At 45.3% G+C, this 20,190-nt stretch overlaps 2 pseudogenes; one reads left to right on the top strand and one right to left on the bottom strand.

The window, feature by feature from the left end:
• The first annotated feature begins 5,590 nt into the window (after positions 1–5,590).
• LOC143638496 (bone morphogenetic protein 15-like) lies at positions 5,591–11,843 on the top strand (annotated as a pseudogene).
• Positions 11,844–18,155: 6,312 nt separating this feature from the next.
• Positions 18,156–19,477, bottom strand: LOC143638495 (uncharacterized; annotated as a pseudogene).
• Between the last annotated feature and the right edge of the window lie 713 nt (positions 19,478–20,190).

The raw sequence follows: 20,190 nt of genomic DNA, 5'->3' as shown, positions 1-20,190 counted from the left end.
TCTAAATTCATCCTATGAGGCCAATATCACCCTGATTCCAAAACCATCAAAGAAAAAAAACTTCAGACCAAATCTCTAATGAACACAGATGCAAAAATTCTCAATAAAATTCTGGCAAATCAAATACAAAAAACGTATCAAAATGATCATGCACCACAATTAAGTGGGGTTCATCCCAGGGATGCAAGGTTTGTTCAACATACAGAAATCAATAAATGTAATTCATCACATCAATGGGCTTAAAGATAAGAACCATATGATCATCTCAATAGATGGAGAAAAAGCTTTCGACAAAATACAGCACCCCTTCATGTTCAGAACACTAGAAAAACTAGGGATAACAGGAAAATATCTCAACATTGTAAAAACTATCTATGCTAATTCCCAGGCCAACATCATTCTAAATGGAGAATAATTGAGAGTATTCCCTCTAAAACCTGGAACAACACAGGGATGCCAGAACTGCCATCTTGCAATAATGCACCAAAAATGACAAATGCATAGGGAAAGAGGAGAGGCACCTATTGGATGTGTACTCTCTGGACCTTTAGAAAATACAGAATTGCCAGGTGCAGTGGTGCATGCCTGTAATGCCAGCTGCTCAGGAGGCTGAGGCAGGACGATCACAAGTTCAAAGCCATCCTTAGTAACAGCGAGGTGCTAAGCAACTCAGTGAGACCCTGTCTCTAAATAAAATACAAAATAGGGCTGGCAATGTGGCTCAGTGGTCCATGCCCCTGAGCTCAATCCCTGGTACCACCCCCCACCAATGCAGACTTGTTCATTTAGCCACAAACATGTGACTGTAAAATAAAGGTGATATGAAACATCAGTAGAATTGGTACTGTTTGAAAAGGGATGCCCCACAAATGTTACCAAGGTAGAACTGGAAGTCTATAATGTTACCCAGAATGCTGTTGGCATTGCTACAAACAAACAAGGGCAAGATTTTTGCTAGAGAATTAATGTGTGTATTGAGCACATCTAAAAGCCATGATACATTCCTGAAGGGCATCAAGGAAAATGATGAGGAAAAGAAGGAAGCCAAAAAGTACCTGAGTTTAACTGAAATGGCAGCATGCTTCACCAGAGCAGCACACTTTGGGAGAAATAATGGAAAGAGACTGAATTTATGGAACCTATTCCCTATGAAGCATGGAATAATAGGTGTAAAAAAAATAAGACCTCTGGGCTGTAAAAACAAAACAAAACCTCCATGCTTGGTGGCACATGCCTGTAATCCCAGTGGCTCAGCAGTAGGCTGAGGTAGGAGGATCTCAAGTTTAGATCTAGCCTCAGTAACTTAATGAGGCCCTGTCTCAAAATAAAATATCAAAAAGGGCTGGGGATGTGGCTCAGTGGTTAAGCGCCCCGGGTTCATCCCCAGTACCAAAACAACAACAAATGACCACCTGACCTTCACCATCACAAAAAATAAAAAATCTCCAAACCAAAGTCTATGCTGTTCCATAATCATGTTGCCCGTAAATAGATATTCTTGTTAGGAGGTAAAGGCCTCCAACAAATCAGGCCAGACACATCATCTCTTAAAACCCAGTCTTGATCTCCCATTCTACCTTCTTTCCAGAGCACCAACAAACTTTGGCAATGTCAAGTCTATACCTACCATTTATCTGCAGAATCTTGGCCTGGGACCCCCTTAACCACAGGCCCAGCCCTGGAGGATCCTATTAAAGTGGTGAGAGTAGAAGAACTCCCACAGATTCATCTTTCACTCCCTCAGGTTTCTATGAAGAAGCCCATTCAACACTTCTCATGGTAAACCAGAAAATTCAAAGTTGGAGTTCTCAAATCACCTGCAAATTTAGAAAACAATCCAAAATCCCTGGTACCACCTTGGACCCATTATGTCAGGATGGCTGGGGATGATACCAAGCATCCAGAATAGTTGAAGCTCCCCTGGTGATTCCAGTTTACACTCAGGTTTGAGAACCCTGGGAAGTCATCTTCTTTAAAACCCAGCAGCCATACTCACAGTGATTTCCACATTGGAGTAGCCCTAGAAAATCCTCAGAAAAACTCACTCATCCTACTCCCCCTAGAGTGTCCACATTTGAGTCTGGACCCAGGAGTCTGCATTCTTAACAGTCATCTCAGATATTTTCTCTTTGAGTCAGCAGAGGGCACATTTGGGAAATGCTGCCTTTAGAGGCATGGGAGTGAGGTGGAAGCAGGAGGACTCTGGCCCTTTAAGGTCTGATTGAGGGATGGCCTTTACCACAGCTGTGAGGCAGAGCAGGTCCCTTCTCCTTTCTTCCTCCTTCTGGATGGGTGAGGGAGGCGGTCCTTCTCGTTGACTCCGGTCTCTGAAAAAGAGAGTGGGACGGGCAGCTGCCTTGCCCCACCTCCTCTTTCTGCTCATTTTGATGCTGAGAGGTCAAGTTGGGAGACCGACTTTGGCCTAGGAGGTGGTTTTGGGAAGCAATATAGGGCCTGCCTTTCTTTCATTCCTTGTCCCATCCTTGGTCCTGGAGCCTGGATGTGGTTCCTTGCATGAAACGAAGGGATCAGAGTGACATTCTAGGGTTGGGTTAGAACTCTTGGCTGAACACCAAGCCTTTCAAGATGGTCCTCCCCAGCACTCTTAGAATACTTCTTTGGGGACTGTTGCTTTCAATGGAGCATGGGGTCCACATGGAAAAGGGAGACCATCCCTCTGTCACCCCCCTGCCCACGGAAACCCCTACCTTGCCACTGTTTCGGGAGCTGATAGAAGAAGCACCAGGCAAGCAGCAGAGGGAGCCACAGCTCCAAGGGCATCGGCTACAGTACATGCTGGAGTTGGACCAGTGTTCAGCTGACCCCCATGGACATCCTAGGAAGTTCGCACCATCAGAGCCACCATGGTGAGGCTGGTGAGGTCTAGAAGAGGTGAATCCTCATGTCCCTATTCCACCCTAGAGTTGGGAAAAGGGTAGAAGAGTGTAGAGAACAAGGAATCTGTGGGTTTACTGTCAGGCCTCATTGCCTGGTGTACATAGGCATGGCTTCGTTTCTTTTTCTTTCTTTCTTTCTTTTTTTTTTTTTTTTTTTTTTTTTTTTGGTGCTTGACATTAAACCCCAGGGTGCTCTACAACCAAGTCAGTCTCCAGCACTTTTTGGGGGGTGGGGTGTACCAGGAATTGAACTTGGGTGCACTCAACCACTGAGACACATCCCCAGTCCTATTTTGTATTTTATTTAGAGACAGGGTCTCACTGAGTTGCTTAGCATCTTGCCATTGCTGGCTTTGAACTTTCAATCCTCCTGCCTCAGTCTCCCTAACTGCTGTGGTTTACAGGCATGCACCACCATGCCTAGCCCCAGCCCTTTTTATTGATTTTTTAAATTAATTAATTAATTAATTTTTTGGTGCTGGGGATTGATCCTAGGGGTTTTAACCACTGACCACATCCCCAGCCCTTTTTCATACTTTATTTAGAGACAGGGTCTCACTGAGTTGCTTAGGGCCTTGAAGTTGCTGGAGCTGGCTTTGAACTTGCACTCCTCCAGCCCCAGACTCTGGAGCTGCTGCAATGACAGGCATGCACTACCACACCTGGCTGATTTTTTAAATTTTGAGAAAGGAATTCACTAATTTGCTGAGGATCTTGCTAAGTAGCTGGGGCGGACCTCAAACTTGTGATCCTCCTGCCTCTGCCTCTTGAGTCACTGGGATTCCAGATATGTACCTCCATGCCCTGGTTTTGAAAGGATGGCAAGCTCAGGAAAGCTGGCTCCAAACCTATTTTCCTTTAGGGCCCCAGCTTAAGAACAGATTAGCTTGGGGCCTTCTGAAAAATCTTTTCCATTCCCCACAACAACTGAGTAATGTGTTAGCCACTTTCCTTCATAATAATCTTATTGCTTGTTATCTCTGAAGACTGTAATTGAGCTGCATTTTTGTAGAGGGCTGTTTATGTGGTGGTTTGCTCTTAGAAGGCAAATAGTACAGGATGCTGTGTTGGGGAGATTTATAAGGCCTCAGAAAGGAAGAGAAAAGCTAACACTGAGGATATGTGAGCACCTGTGACAGTATTTAATTAATGACAGCCAGTACCACTTGTAGTTGTGGGGAAATTGACCATTTTAGAGAGAAGAGAACTATGGCATGGAGAGAGAAAGCAATCGGCAAATGTCACATAGTGAGTGGAAGAGACGGAATTTGAGCTCAAGTCTGATCCTAAAATCTGTCTATAACTTTTTAAATCTTTAAATGCAGTATCCCAACTGGCCAGGAAGTTCTCCTATTTGGGTCATGTTGCAACTTTGTGATTTTGGCATTAAATATGCTTTGAGATTTTCTTTGTCCCCATCATGCTCAATTCTGCTTTGAACATCTGCATTAGACACTCTTCCGGGACAGCAGCAGGTGTCCAGGGTTCTCCAGGGAATGTAGGCAGCCATCAACTTCAAGGAACTCTTGAAAACCTGATGAGATTAATCTGGGGTTTTTCACTAGTCTTCAACGACAACGGACAGAATTCGCACTCTCCTTCCAAGTAAAACAACCAATACTCTCCTAGCTATCTCTTACCATGGGTTTTTTGTGTGTCAGGCATTGCAGAAGATGCTGTACAAAACTATCGCCCTTAATCCTTGCCATTACCAGATGAGTTTGGTATTTATTAACATAAACATTTTATAGATGAAGAAACTGAGGCTCAGTAAGTTCATCAATGTTACACAGCTAGTAATTGTTACAGTCAGGGGTCAAACCTAGGCTCTCAGGCCCCAGAGCCTGTGCTTTTAATCACCATGCTGTGCTGAATTCCCAACAGATTTTAACTGAGCACTAGGCATTATATCTGAATTGAGTATATGCAGGCAAATAACTACTTCCCTGATTTCTAGGAGGTTCTGGTATAATAGAATGGATAAATTAAAAAATCACATAATGTTACAAGTGCTTAGAAGAGGATAAGCAATTGAGATCCCAGGACTCCAGAGAAGAAATGGCTCAGGGCTGGGGATATAGTGCAGTTGGTAGACTGCTTGCCTCACATGCACAATGCCCTGGGTTCAATCCCCAGCTACAAACACACACACATACATACATACACACACACACACACACACACACACACACACACACACACAAATGGCTCACTGTTTGGAGCAGGGAAAGGGAAGCAGAGAGAATGTTGGAAGGCCTCATTGAGAAGGTAATATTTAAGCTGGAACTTGGGAAAGGAGAAGTAAGGAGAAGATTACATTGGCAGAGAAGTTCATCCTGATTTAGGAAAAAGAAAGTAACTTGGTGTGGGAGGAAATTCATTCAACAAAAATTTTTAATATTTATTTTTTAGTTTAGTTGGACACAATAACTTTATTTCACTTAATTATTTTTATGTGGTGCTGAGGATCGAACCCAGGGTCCCGCACTTGCGAGGTGAGTGCTCTACCGCTGAGCCACAACCCCAGCCCCATTCAACAAATATTTATTCAACACCTACTGAGGGTTGAGCACGCAAATGTGATTAAGACAGGCAAAGCTACTGTCTTGGAGTATGTGTTCTGGTGGGGAGATAAACATGCAAACAGTTAAGTTGCAAATTGTGGCAAATACTGTCAAATGATGAAATCGATTATGATTGAGAATAGCGATGAAGTCACCTCTTTCCGTGGGGTTATGCAAAGGTACCTTTGAAGAGGTAACATTGGAGCTGAGGCCTATTAAGAAGGGAGACATGAGAAGAGTGGAGAGACACCTGATTTGGGTTTAAGGAACAACGTGTGCAAAGGCCTAGAGGGAAGAATGTCCTATTTGTGACTGGAGTCTAGAGAGCTCTGCAGGGAATGGCAGGATATGAGGCTGGTGAGAGGTGGGGTCGGAGGCCCTGAGGAGGGCCCCAGATTCCATTTCTAACTGCAGCACAAAGCAGACCAAATTAAGTTTGCACTGATGCTATGAAGCTGAAAAGGAGGATGCCTACAATTAGGCACATATCCCAGGCCGACTAGGAAGCATACTGGGATCTTAGGGACTCTGGAAAGGATCCAGAAGCAGATGACAGGTTCAGTCACACAGGATGTATGAGTCATTCCTTTCCCTGAAAAGTTCTGAGCAGACCCTTCCTGGCTCTGAGCCTCAGCAACCCCACCCTGCTTCAGGAAACTTGTGAGGTCAAGGTCTGAAAGGAAAGGGCAGTTCCTCCCTAGGCAGCCTGCTAGGGTTTGGGTTGGGTCCCTTTTCAGACAGGGTGGAGCAGGTGTATGGGTGGGCCTCTTGGAAAGATTATTATAAGATGGGAGTGTGGAATAACTTAAGAAAGCAAATACAGCCCAGCTTGGGCCTGTGTGAATGATGGCTAGTGAGTGCCCCAATCCTGAGGGTGTGTTAAGCATGAGTTAGAATGCAAACTTTCAAAAGTATTCTGGGGTTGGGGTTGTGACTCAGTGGCCTGGGGTTGTGGATCAGTGGTAGAGCACTTGCCTAGCATGTGTAAGGCACTGGGTTCAAGCCTCAGCTTGATAAATAAAGGCATTGTCCATCTACAACTAAAAAAATAAAAAATTTTTAAAAAGTATTCTGGATCATCAAAATATTAAAGAGTTATGTTAAATCCCCAGTACTGTTACAATCCCAGGCTTGTGGATTCAGTGGAGAAGGAAGGCTAGATGAATAATATATAAATTAACGTGGAAATACTTACTAAGATGTTTGTAAAGGAGAGAGAAGACCTTTTTCTGAGATGACTGGTTTTGTAGCCTTTGCTCTTGACCTTTACCAGGAGGGGGAGCACAAGTTGGGAACTCTGCAGGCTCAGCCTTCCTACCTTTTGGCCACTGGGTGTCAGCACAACAGTTTGGATTAAATCTCTCAATTGCTAAGGGGCATGTGGTTTTTAATAGACATCCCAGCAAACAAAATATTGGTGATCAAGGCCTTGTTGAGATGGTATTTAGAGAAGTGATGGTAAAATGAATGGGGAGGGGCTGGGGATGTGGCTCAAGCGGTGGCGTACTCGCCTGGCATGCGTGTGGCCCGGGTTCTATCCTCAGCACCACATACAAAGTTGTTGTGTCCGCCGAAAACTAAAAAAAAAAAAAAAAAAAATTAAAAATTCTCTCTCTCTCTTTAAAAATAAAATAAAATTAATGGGGCGCATGGAGAGTCATTTATAGAAAGGAATGGAAAAGGGAGAGATGGGGAGTTAAAGGAGAAATGGCCAAAAGATACTTAAGAAGCAATTTAAAAAAAAAAAAAACTTTTTGAAGTTGTAGATGGACAGAATGCCTTTATTTTATTTATTTTTATGTGGTGCTGAGGATCAAACCCAGTGCCTCACACATGCTAGGCAAGTGCTCTGCCACTGAGCTAAAGCTAATTGCCAAGAAGCAATTCTTGAAGTCGTTGGAAGACAGAAATGGCAAAAATAGGTGTCCCCACTAGTGATATAATTATTTTGTAGTGCCTAGGTCCTGGATTTAAAACAATGACAGAATAGCAACCAATATTGGATTGTTGCCCCAAACCTGAATCTGTATAGTGATGTGAAATAAGAACTCTTTTAAAAACATTTTTATTATTTTTAGTTATACATGACAGTAGACTATGTTTCGGCAGAATATACATACATGAAGTACAACTTATTCTATTTGGGTTCCTACTCTTTGGTTGTACATGATGTGGCGTTTTCCTGTGTACAAATACAAGGCTAGGACAGTTATGGCCAACTTTCTACTCTTTCCTATTCCTCTCCTTCCCTTCCTCCCCCTTTGTCTAATCCAATGGATTTCTATTGTCCCCTCCCCAACCTCCCTGTGGGTTAGCATCCACAAATCAGAGCCAATCCCAAGAAACCAAAGGCCACATGTTCTCTCTGAAATAAGGACCCTAATCCATGCATGTTTCAACATGTCTTTTAGTCACCTTTAGTAGTCATTAATATAATTGATCTTCTAAACTCTTAATGCTTGAGTTTTTCCCCTCAGTCTAGAAGTATATAGTGATCTAAAAGTGAGACAAGTTACTTTCTTTAGTGTTTTATTTTTAATTTTTGTTGGTGCTTTATAATTATACATAATAGATTCATCATGACACATTTTACATGGACATGACATAATTTGATCAATTTCATTCACAGTACTTCCTTTTCCCTTACCTCCTCCCTCCCCTAACCAACTTCTTCACCACTGGTATAGTTTCTTTTCTTAATGGAAACCAGCTTGAGTTCAAATTTTAACTTTACCACATGCTGGCTATGTGTCCTTTATGTTTTGGTTTCTGTGGTGCTGGGATTGAACCCTGGACCTTACATATGCTAGGCAAAAGTGCTCTCACCAATGAGATACATCCAGCACTTTGGTGTGTGTCCTTTGACATAGCTTCTGTGAGCCTCAATTTCCTTGTCTGCAAAATGGGAATAATAAGTATCTCATAAGACTATTGAGGATTCAAGAGTTTATAAATATAAAGCATCTTGTACATTCATAAGTGTTCCATAAATGATAGATATTATTACCTTGAGGTAATTTCAGGGCTGATTACAGCTGCTTCTCTTGAACAGTTTTGTGAAGGATTTTAAGACTCAGTACTCAGGCACGACACTAATCCCCTGACCCTGTTTTGCCTTATGTGTGCAGGTTCCTGGACTTTCCTCTCAGACCAAAGCAGGAAGTATACCAACTGGTCAGAGCCACTGTGGTTTATCATCAACAACTCCACCTAGCTCACTGTCATTTATCCTGACATGTGGAGCCTTGGGCCCCACAAACCCCAACCAACCACTTTCCTTCAGGAGGAAATTCCTCAAAGCCTTCTCTAATGTGTAAGCCTGGACAGAGATGGACATCACACAACACATTCAGCAGACACTCTGGGATCACAAGAGTCACCGGGTCCTAAGACTCCGCTTCATGTATAAGCAGCAAAAAGGTAGCGAGGTTCCTGGGATCCAATGGAATGGCACTTCACCTTTGGACACTGCCTTTGTGCTAGTCTATTTCAATGACACTCATAAAAGTGGCCAGAAGGCTGAACTTCCCAGTGGACTGGAGGAATTTTTGGCAAGGGAATCTTCTCTTTTGTGGAGGGTCCGGCGAGCAGGCAGCATCGTGTCTAGGGTTTCTGACTCTTCCCAGGAACATTATGGGTCTGCCAATAATCAGTGTTCCCTTCATCCTTTCAAAGTCAGCTTCCAGCAGCGGGGCTGGGATCATTGGATCATTGCTCCTTGTCACCACAACCCAAACTATTGTAAGGGATCCTGTCCTCGGATGCTATGTTATGGTCTCAATTCCCACAATCATGCCATCGTTCAAAATCTTGTCAGTGAGCTGCTGGACAAGAATGTCCCTCGGCCCTCCTGTGTGACTTATAAGTATGCTCCCATGAGCGTCCTTCTGATTGAGGGGTTTCACCCGTGTCATACCCCTGTTCTCGATTGCCAGACCCCAGTACCTAGTAAGTCATTAACACAAACACAGAACACTAACAATACTTTTTACAGAGTGGGAAATCCAACCCAGGTCCTCATTAGTGCTAGACAAGTGGCCTACCCCTGAGTTTTATACCCCACCCAACAATGACATTTTTGTGGGGGATGTGTTCTTCCTGATACAATAATTCAATATTTGCATAGTTCACTAACTTTTTCATTGGAATAAATATAATTTATGCATATGCTTTGTACATAAATTAAGATGATTAATAGTTGTGCCCCATTTCAAAAGGATGCTGCAAATTTCAATGGAATGTGACAGTTTTGTTACTGAATAAGGCAGTTTGTGAAATCCTATGTACTTCAATTTGAACAGAGAGGAGATATGGGCTTTCAGTCCAGTCATTTTCCCAGTCTGCCTCGATTATGCACAAATACCTAACAGGCCTGAGGACAAACCTTGGTTATAGGACCAGATCCTGAGTTCAGTCTCTTGGTTCTTTGGTATTTGCAGAAAGTCCTGATCTCCCAGCTTTGTGAGTCCTGAATACCTGTGGAACAAGTTGTTTATGGAGTACTCAGTAAATTGGTTGGCCCTATTATCCATTAAGCCCAGACTCATCAAAACCCCCAAAGAAATCACTGGCTATTAGTTTAGTTGAGGTGTCCCTCAAAATCTCATGTGTAAGATGAGATTAGGAGAGAAATGTTTGGGTTTAGAGGAGAAATGACTGGGTTAGAAGAGCCTTAGGGGTTAACTGAATGACAACCCTAGGCTGGTAGGCCGGTGCTAGAGGAGGTGGGTCCCTGGGGCATGCCTTTGGGATATCTATTTGGTCCTTGATGAGCAGAGCTCACTCTCCTCTGCTTTCTGGTGTGATGTCTTGAGCCGTCTGGTTCTGCCACACTTTCATGGTGATATTCAGCTGTCCTTGAGCTCCGAGGAACACAGCTGGCTCTCAGTAGACTGAGGCCTCTGAAACCCGAGTCCCCAAATAAACTTTTCCTCCTCTAAAATTGTTCTTGTCAGGTCTTTTAGTGATAGTGGCAAAGAAGCTCACTGCAACACTGGCAGAATGGGGTGAGTTGTGACTGAAGTGATGGATTCTCTTTTCCTTTTGAAATATGGCTTTAGATCAGCATTGTTTCTCAAATCCAAAGAGATCTCTACTTTAAACCTTCCTCTGAGAGAAAGGAGACATACATGGTAGTGGAGGAGAGAGAGACAGAGAGAGAGAGAGAGAGAGAGAGAGAGAGAGAGAGCGCAAGCATAGAAGATAATAGTGCTAGGGTTTTGGTCAGATAATCATTCCAAACTTGCAGATGCCTCAGTTCTAAAGCAATATTTCCCAGCCAGATTTGCAGCAAATGAATTCATAAAGTAAATCTCCATTTCCTCCCTATTTTAGTGTGGTGAGGATACCACCTCTGGCTGTGAATTAACACTTTCAAGTTTAACAATGCTTTTGAAAAGGTCATACTTGAAAGGTCACACTTGTTTTTAGTTCTCCCGAGGACTATCCTTAAAGAGAGAAAGTGTCTTTGTTCTGTGTGATTCCAAAAGGTAAAGCTTGGACCTATGAATGACAGACAGACAGAGCAAATTACTTCAGATAAGGATGTCACCCACAGCCAAGACTTTCCAACAACGAAATGGACATGCTTAGAAGGGAGCAAGTTCCCCTATGACCACTGGAGAACAGGCTTGGAACCACTATAGCACAGGTTCCAGAAATGGTCTTAAACTAGGTAACCCAGGAAAAGCTCTCCTCACTCTGAGATTCTCCACTAAGAATAGCACTAGTGTGAGGTAGGTGTGTCCTTTGGCATTTGGGGGTGAAGGGAAGGCACTGAGAACAGTCCTTTCATGAAATTTCTGTGGTTCTTTATTAACTTTCAGATATGGGTCAGCATCTTTTCCCCTGTGGTTCTGAGGAAGCCAAACTATAAAAACCATGATGTTCCCTCCACTCAATCACTCCAGAACTACCAATCTCAAGTTCGAGTGTCTCCTTTCTCTTTAAAAAAAAATTCCTGGGGAGGGGGTTGGAAAGAGGAAGAAGAGAAATCATTTTGATTATTTTAAGGGACAATACTCGAGTGTCTTCCAGTTGGAGTTGAATTATTTTCTTTGTCCTAGGTTTTGGAGAGGGAAAACCAAGCTTGACCTTTCTCACTTCAGGGAGAAAAGTGGGGATCTCAACAGGGTGCCAGGTGTATTATGCATAACAGGTCAATGGGGCCTAAAGTGGTAGGTACCTAAGGGTTAGCCAAACACACCACCCACTGTTCTGACTTCTGTGTCTCTCTGAATGGATTTCTATCCCATGGTCCCAGATGCTCTCTACTTTCTCAGAGAAGGCAACAGTTGAGGAACTGAAGCAGTTGACATCTTTTCTGATTCTAGAGGCAAAGACGATGAGGGGATTCATCTACCAGGCTGGATTAAGCTTCTGAGAAGTACATCCCATGAAGTTCCCTCTGTGAGTGTCAGGACCTAGTCTGGGGCTGTGCCTGGTCTGTTAACGCAGCTAAGAAGGTCTCAAAGGCACTATCACTGCTCACAGAATACTATCTCTGCATCCAACAAGAATGTGAAATCACCACCAAATGTACTACTAGCCACGAGGCAATCTCAATCTGATAATTCAGGTCCTCTTCTGAAGCCTCTTTGGGAACTTCTAGAAATAAGGTCAAAGTGGGGAAGGGAGCAGGGCTTAAAAACAGCTTAAAGATCATGGCCTGCCATTGTCCTGGGATAAGGGCAGCAAATAGCATTAGGGTTTACCTAATTTGTTTTCACATCATCTGTGATAATAAAGATGGTGAAGATATGCTCACCATCACTCTGCAAACAGAGACTTGGATGTGGAGAGAGGTGAAGCTTTTTTCCCCTCCTAGCTACTCCCCTACCCACACAATTTTGTTCCAGGGCAGTAACTAGCTCCCACTTGCTTCACTCTGCCAGGTGGAGACACCTACCAAAAATGGGCCAGGACAATGACAAATGTGGAGGGTGGGTCCTTCTTCTGTCCTCTCAATTTTCCTCCTTCTCTTTTCCCTGCATCCCCACCCTGGTTTCCACACTTTCTTTTCAACACCCTCAGTTAACCTTAGGACACATTCCTAAGAACTTGAAATGAATATGGGGACCCCATACTACAATTCAGCTACTCTGTCCATCCATCCATCCATCCATCCATCTGTCTCTCACTCACACTCACATACATACACACATCACAGGAGGATACCACCTGAGGCCTCAGAGAGGCCCTACATGATGCAGAACCATTGGTTTCAGAACCTTGCAAAGTTCAGCCATCCTCCAAGGGGTATCTTTATTCCAACGCAGGGAGTCAACTTCATGGATGACTGTCTACCCTGTAGAGGAGGAACGCTAGGTAACAAAACGTGATTAGAAAAGACTTCCCATTTCATCCAGACAGGCTCCCTGAGTTAATGAGGTAGTATATAATTCTAACCAAATGAATTAATAATGCCCAGGTTATGGGCCCAATTCCTTTGTGGGTCATGTTTTTCATACTCATTAGTATGATCTCACTAGAAATGCAACATATGGAAAATTCATAACACCATCCCTTAACACTTAGGATAATCACTATTATACTTTTAACATTTCCTTTCTTTGTATCTTGATTTTCAGGAGACTATACAACTCTCCATAAATCAGGCAGCAGAATGCCCCACATTCATGGAAATCATAGGAGCTAGTGGGAACTGATGATTCCCCCAATGTGATCGTTTCCTGGTCCAAAGGTTCTTCCATGACAAATATGAGCACACACACCCCATGTCTTCTCCAACTAATCACCTTTTCTCAAATCCCTACTCCCCAGATGTCTCTGTCTTAAGGATGACACGCTGTGCCAGACCCAAATCACTTTTCTTTTCCTATACACCAAAGTAGATTTGCTGACATTTTCTACCATGGTTCTTGCATCGTCTGTCTCTGTGTGACCCAAGTGATATGGAGTCACCAAATAATCCTTTCCTCTCCCCTGAGCCCAGACTCCATCAGGGTATACCCACAACTCAGTCCTCACCTAGGAAGACATGGAAAGCATCACTGGTCTGGGAGGCTGATGGGATGGATGTATCCCTGAATGTTTTTACCCCAAGCTCCCTCACACACTGCAGTCCTACCAGAAGAATCAAGAGACCCTCTGAGGGGAAGAAAACAAATGGACTTGGAGCCTGCCATTGATTCACTGAGTCATAGATCTAGGCAGCCTCAATCTCCGACTGCCTACACTGTGGTTCTAAGAGACCAAGGAAACAAGGACCTGGAATCACATTGCAAATAGTAACACTGCATGCAAATGAAACAAGTCACCTTCCTCACTCTGGGAAGTACTTCTGGGGAAAAGAGGGCCAGAGCTAGCATAATAAAAGTTTGGCTATTAGACTGTGGGGGTATCATTTAAGGCCACCCATTTGAATTTCACTTTAGACCTGGGGCTGCTTAGGCCCAGGATTTCAGAACTATAGAGTGACAGAGTAAGGATTAGAAGTCAAGTTTTCAATCTGCCAATCCATTTCTATTTCTATTCCCTTCCAGTCCATTCCCACCAGCATGTGCAGACTAAGAAGGCTATTTTCAGGGAGAAAACTATATTGTTCTGGAGCATAAAGGGGAACAAAACTAAGGTGGAAAATGGAAATGGGATTCATGTAATATGCCACAGAGTGTCTTGCCAAGAAAAAATTACAGGCAACCACTGCACTGAAAAAATACTTTACCCTTTTCTATAATTCTAGGGCCAGTTACAGCTAACTCTTACTTATAGTAAAAGCTTTTACTTACAAAAGTCAGGTGATTTGGGAAGAATGGGAGAACTGACTTTACCTCCTGGATATACAAATCCATGTAATAATGAGTCTTCACATAATAGGGGTCAACACTGCATTCAGCAGACAGCAATCATTAAAAACACCCTGCGTCTCAACATATGAAGCACTTCCTCAACAGCTTGCCAAGAAAACCCTCATGTATCCTCAAATAATCCTCCAGCCAGATCACACACTTAGGCTGCCCCTCGCGTTGGGTCAGCCCTGGGAAGAACTGAAAAATGACCTCTCCAAGACAGGTCGTCTGTGTGGTGAGCCGCTTCTGCAGATTATGGTCGCCATTGCAGGATGGCGCTGGCTCCACTGTGGTCTGTAACAAACAACTCCTTGTTTGGGAGAGTTGGTGCATGGTTTCTCAGCACCCTGTGAGAAAGTTCCACGTGGCAGCTTCGCATTGGGGTTTGGGATGCTTTATTAAGGCTGGGAGGGGCATCCGACGGGGAATTAGAAGAAATATCAAGGGCCTGAATAAACTGCTGAAAGAAGATTCCTGAGTTGCGTCTTCCTTGCGGGCAAGGGGTCGCTACACGTCTGTGGAAATTCTGTGGCTAGGAGGGAGGAGGAAAGAAAGGGAGGAACTGCCAGACCAGAGAGGGCTGCATATCCCATTGTGACCTTGGTGGAAAGAGAGGGGAAACTAGTGATTAGAAGAAATTCCTGAAGGCTAGGATTTGGGGTTCCTCAACCTCTCCAAAGTGGGTTGTTTGAGACTAGGGTGTGGGTGTGTGTTATTTTTTTTTAACTGTACTACTCCAAAGAAGGATGGAAGGAGAATGAAAGAGCATGATGACTGGTGACAAAGGCATTTCAGGCTGGTTAGAAATACATGACAATTATGAAGGAATGGGGATGAAGATCTGGGCTAGTTTGGGGAAGCTAAAGATCCCAGGGGTCCTTGTCAATGCTCCAAAATGTTGTCTCAGCATACCTCAGACTGCTCATGCTGACTGGTACCACCTAGAGCAAACTCCAGGGTTGCCCCAAGGCCTGAAGGACCCCCACACCACAAGTTTACCAGCAGCTCCGATGGAAGGCTACAACAGCGGACTTGGTGTGTGGGTGTGCGTGTGTGTGTGTGTGTGTGTGTGTGTGTGTGTGGAGTCGTATTCCCCAAAACCCTGCTGACACTGCAACATGAAAAGACCAAAAAAAAAAAAAAAAAAAACTTCTAGCGACACTGATCCCAGCTGAGGAGCCACATCTCCCCTCCTGAACCCACATCTACAATCTCAATTGTAGTGTGAGTGGTTTGGAAGGAGGAGAGCTATTTGAGTATTTAAGAGATTTGAATATTTAACAGAAACCAAAACAACAAGAATCGGATCAAGTTCTTGAGGTACCTTCACTTGACAATCTAGTGCCTCAAGGTGAGTGGTCCTACAAGTTACTGTTCCCAGTAACAGCCCCCGCTGCTCCCACCCACTACCCTCACTCCTACTCGGGTCGGCTTGCTTTGGGGTTCCTCAAGCACTCAAGAGAGCTACTCTCTCCTGTCCTCCGCTGCAACTTGGCTTCCAGCAGATCACTGCCTCCTAAAACAAACAAACCCTGGCGGCAGCGGCGGCAGCAGCTCCAGCACAGCTGCGCTCCATGGCGCAAAAGTTTCCTCCACACTTCTCAACGTGTAGGAAATCTCGCCGGCGCTGGGACAGGACTCTGGAGTGAGGGACAGGCCGAGCCCAAGTGGCGGCGCAACGCCCCAAGAGCTGAATGGATCTGCGCGTCCGGCTGTGGGAAGTGAAGCTGACGAAAGCCACCCATGCCTCATCTCCGTTGCCACACCGGACGCCTGGCCCTGCAACCTGCCCTGGTGGGGCGGCCGGCGAGCGAGCCAAGAGAGCTGCCAAGCTGCACTGCCTGTGCCTGCAGCCCCTTGCTGTCCAGCAGGGGCATAAGGGCCTCCAAGGAGAAACCCCCAACAGCCTCCACTTCCTCCAGCCCAAACCGGGGGAGTAGCCTCCCCGACGTGGGAGAGCAAAAGCTGCTCCAACGCCCCGGAGTGTGTCTGTGCGCAAGCCTCTAGCTCCGGGGCCAGCAGTGCTCTCCTCCCTTGCTCCGGCCACCCTTAGGGGATGTTTGCGCCTGGGCTGCTGGCACGACTCCTCCGTGCTGCTCACGCCCCTCGGATGGGCTTTCACCCCGAATCGGGGCCAAGACTCACAGCAGATCGGAGGCCCCATCCCGCGGCAGCTGCGCATCCACTTGCCCATTCAAAGTTGGGCGCCGCTCGGGCAGAGCCGCAGCCTTACCTTAGACACCGTGAGCGGCTCGCAGTGTTCCAGACCCCCCTTAAGGGTGAAGCCCCAGGGCGCGCCCCCTTGCAGCTGCACAGGGACGTACTGGAAGGACCCAGGCCGGTTCTCCATCCTCGGCTCGCCTCAGGCGCCGCCGGGCTCCTTTTCCGCGGGGGCTACTTGGTCTCCGCCCCCAGCAGCTCCGCCACCATCGCCCTCCAGCGCTGCGCCACCCCGCACCGCCCCGCTCCGCCTACTCTCCCGGCTGGAGACGCTCGCTCGCTGCCCGAGCGCAAGGAGGAAATGACACGGAGCTGGAGAAAGGGGGAGAGAGGGGGAAAAAGGAGAAGGGGAAAAAAGAAAGAAAAGAAAAGAAAGAAGGAGAGGCGGAGGGATAGCGTGTAATGGACCAGAAAACGGGGCGATGGGGCGGGGCGGTCACTGGGACCTCGCCTATAGGATCGCCGGGGAGGGGGGGCGAGGCGAGGCCTCACATCAATTGTTACATTGTTTCATTCAAGCAGCCCCCCACTTCGGTCCTCCTCTTCACTGCCGGCTCCCCGCCCTCCCGCCCGCCAGGGCAGGGGAGCTGAACGTCCTTAGTGTGGATGGCCCGCGCGGCCGAGTGGGCTGGAACGCGGGTTTCCTGATCTGCGCGTTCCTGCCTTTTTCTTCTGAAGGTCCCAAGAACTGGGTCCTGGGAGGGTTAACGAGGCTGCTAATTTGCCTAGAGCGGTGGAAAGGAAAGTAAGCAGGCCATGAACACAGGGGGGCTGTGTTTGCAGGCTGCACTGTGTGTACGCGCTAGGTGTGTGGGGACATTAGGAAACACTGCCCGGGAGCATAGTCTAAATAAGGGAGCACTTTGAGGATGCCCCCTGCCCGGGCTCAGTCGCACCCTGGCTCAGCGCTGGCGTCTATGGGTAGCACTGTGCTTGTGCATGTCCCAGTCTCTGGAGGTCCTGGCACAGCCTTGCACTCGCCCCACTGAATGACCAAGCCAGGAATTGGCAAACTTTATGACTAGCAGCATTGTCTCTAAACAAACCTACAGGAAAGAGCATCCATTGATAGGCTGGCCAATTAACAATGTTGTGCCTTTGGGAAGAATCAGCCTTTAGATAGGGTCCCAAATGTATCTCTTCATGCTAGAGCCTGTTGTGTCTCAGCTGGGCTTCAGATCAGACCAAACAAAACAGCCACAATAACCCTCCAGAAGAGAATTTCTTACTGAATCTGATGCTAATTTCTCAACCTTGACCTGGGCAGGTCAATCTCCTGTGTTCTCTCTACAGTCACATGTGGGCGTGAGTTTTTAAAGACCTCACCATAACAGGAAAAGTGTTGACAAGTCAGTTGTGACTCAATGGGTTGTTCTCACTCTCTCTTGCTTGTTTAGTGTCTTTCTGGGTTCTTGTGCAGCTTCTTCCTTGTGGCCAGCAAACACACAGTGGCCCCTTCCTTCCACAGCCGGCTTTTTGCTTTATATTTTAATTTTGATTCTTTTGGTGCTGGGAATTTAAACAGCTTGTTGATTCTTAATTGTAGGCTAATTGTATGCTCACCTGTGACACAGCATTTGCTCTGACCTAGCTTGAAACCAAACTGTTTTTTTTTTTTTTTTTCCTTTCTGGGATAAGATCTCTGTGATGCCATTCTGTAGAACTCAGCATGTTTCAGCCCTAACATATTCAAAAGAATTTTTCTTAATCTGAGAGTTGTTTCTACAATCAAATTGTTTCTACAATCAAATCAGAAAGTGACAAATTCTCAAGGTCTCTTGTGGGAGAAGCTTTATGAAATGCCAAAGATGACAAAGATCCATTTGATGTTAATTCTGATATTCCAGACCCATCTTATGTTACTTCTGATATTCCAGTAGAAGACTGACAGTGATTTGCTAGCTATGACAGGGGAAAGGATCCCAAACTTAGATCCATAAACTGGCAGATGACTGATTACAGTGATCAGATAAAGTAAAGCATTGGCTTGGATGGTTTTCTTTGTGTTCCTGAAACAGTTCAGCTAGGGACGGACTTTTACTTTGGGAAAACTGCAAACTGTCATTTTACTAGGATTTAGATTATCACCAGTCATATTTTCCAATGAGCTAGTTAAGTGCAAAGGATTATTTAAACTTCCCAAGATGTTTTGTACTGGAATGTTTTGGAAATCAGATAGTGAACTGTTTTGAATAAATAAAGAATTATTAGCTGTTGTGCTCTCTATCATTAAGGTCTTTAAATATGGTATTCCTTTGAAAGCGAAATCATCTTTGGATGCATTCAGATGCATGAGTTCTTAACAAATCAGCATCTAGATTATCTGAAAGCAGACTTTTCATATCATTTGTGGATGATGATCTACCTTTTGGCTGACATTTATAAGAATCTCATGGCATACCATGAATTAGGTCAGCTAATGAAACCTCGTTTGTTAACTTACATGATTCTAGTTTCTTTTCACTTTTAGGTCTGTCAAGTTTCTTTTTCCTATGAAGTAAATAGTGACTTGGTACAACCGAAGAATTATATGATCCATATTTTGCTACTGAGCTTTTACTGTCTTTCCTGTAGATATTGCTCTCTTGCTCTTTCCCTTCAAATTCTGCATGTCATCTTGTTCCAGAACCATTGACAAAGCCTTCTGCACATCAAACTTGTTCTTCAGAATTGCTTCAATCAGTACTTCAACTGGCACAGCATCACCAGGTACCTCTCTCATGTGATCAAGGCACGAATAAAGACAAGCTTGATCAATTTCACTTAGCTGATGGTTCAAAAGAGAACTGGAAGAATCTTTCAGATCTTCATAATCATACTCTTCTACAGACTCAACAACTGAAGGCTTGTCACGTAGTGAGTAAATAAATTGAGCAGCTGTTGATGGCAAAATACAATAATCATTCTCTACAGACTAACCATAGCAATCATCATCTTCAAAATCTTCATCATAGTTGTAGCCTCGGACATTCTGATGCTTGGCCATGGCAGCAAGGCAGGGTGTTTGCCACAGCACCTTCAGAAACACCTGGCTCTTCCACATGCGAACAGCACACTGGTTTCATTAAAGAGGTTCGTGGCATAAAAGTTAACTAGTGAGATCAAAATAAACACACAGACTCAATTACCTTTTTCTATCACCAGGTCCAAGACGGCTCTCACCTCTCTGGCTCACACCTCGAACCACCCAGTGGGGCAGCAAGGCTTACTCAGGGCTAGCAGGAGAGAGAGAGAGAGAGAGAGAGAGAGAGAGAGAGAGAGAGAGAGGGAGGGAGCATGCCAGGGAGTGGCCTTTTATTGGGGAACAAGAAATTCAGGGGAAAATTCCATCCAATGAAGGTCGAGGGGGGCAGCATTCCAAGGTCAGGGTCAGTGATTGGCCTCAGGGTCAGTGGTCAGTCACACCCCCACATGGACAGGCTCTCGCACCAGGAGAGGGTGGGGAAAGCTCCGACACAGTTTAGCTAGAGCGCCTCACACCCAATCCGGGAAGTGCCCAGTCACGTGTGAGAATGGCTTCCCACATGGCTTAGATACTCTTTAGGCGCCAGCTGCAGCCTGGAGTCCACTTATGCGCCATCTTGACTTCCAGCAAGCGCCTGCGCATTCACAACTGCAACCTCTCCCAAGGATCCTTTTGATATTCTAAAGAAAGTTACCAGCTCTCTTGCCCCAAGGCTATGGCTAAGTACATAGGGG

The sequence above is a fragment of the Callospermophilus lateralis genome, chromosome X (assembly GCF_048772815.1).
Source record: "Callospermophilus lateralis isolate mCalLat2 chromosome X, mCalLat2.hap1, whole genome shotgun sequence".
Lineage (NCBI taxonomy): Eukaryota > Metazoa > Chordata > Mammalia > Rodentia > Sciuridae > Callospermophilus > Callospermophilus lateralis.
The sequence above is the reverse complement of the archived record's forward strand: the minus strand, read 5'-3'. Positions and strand labels throughout refer to the sequence as shown.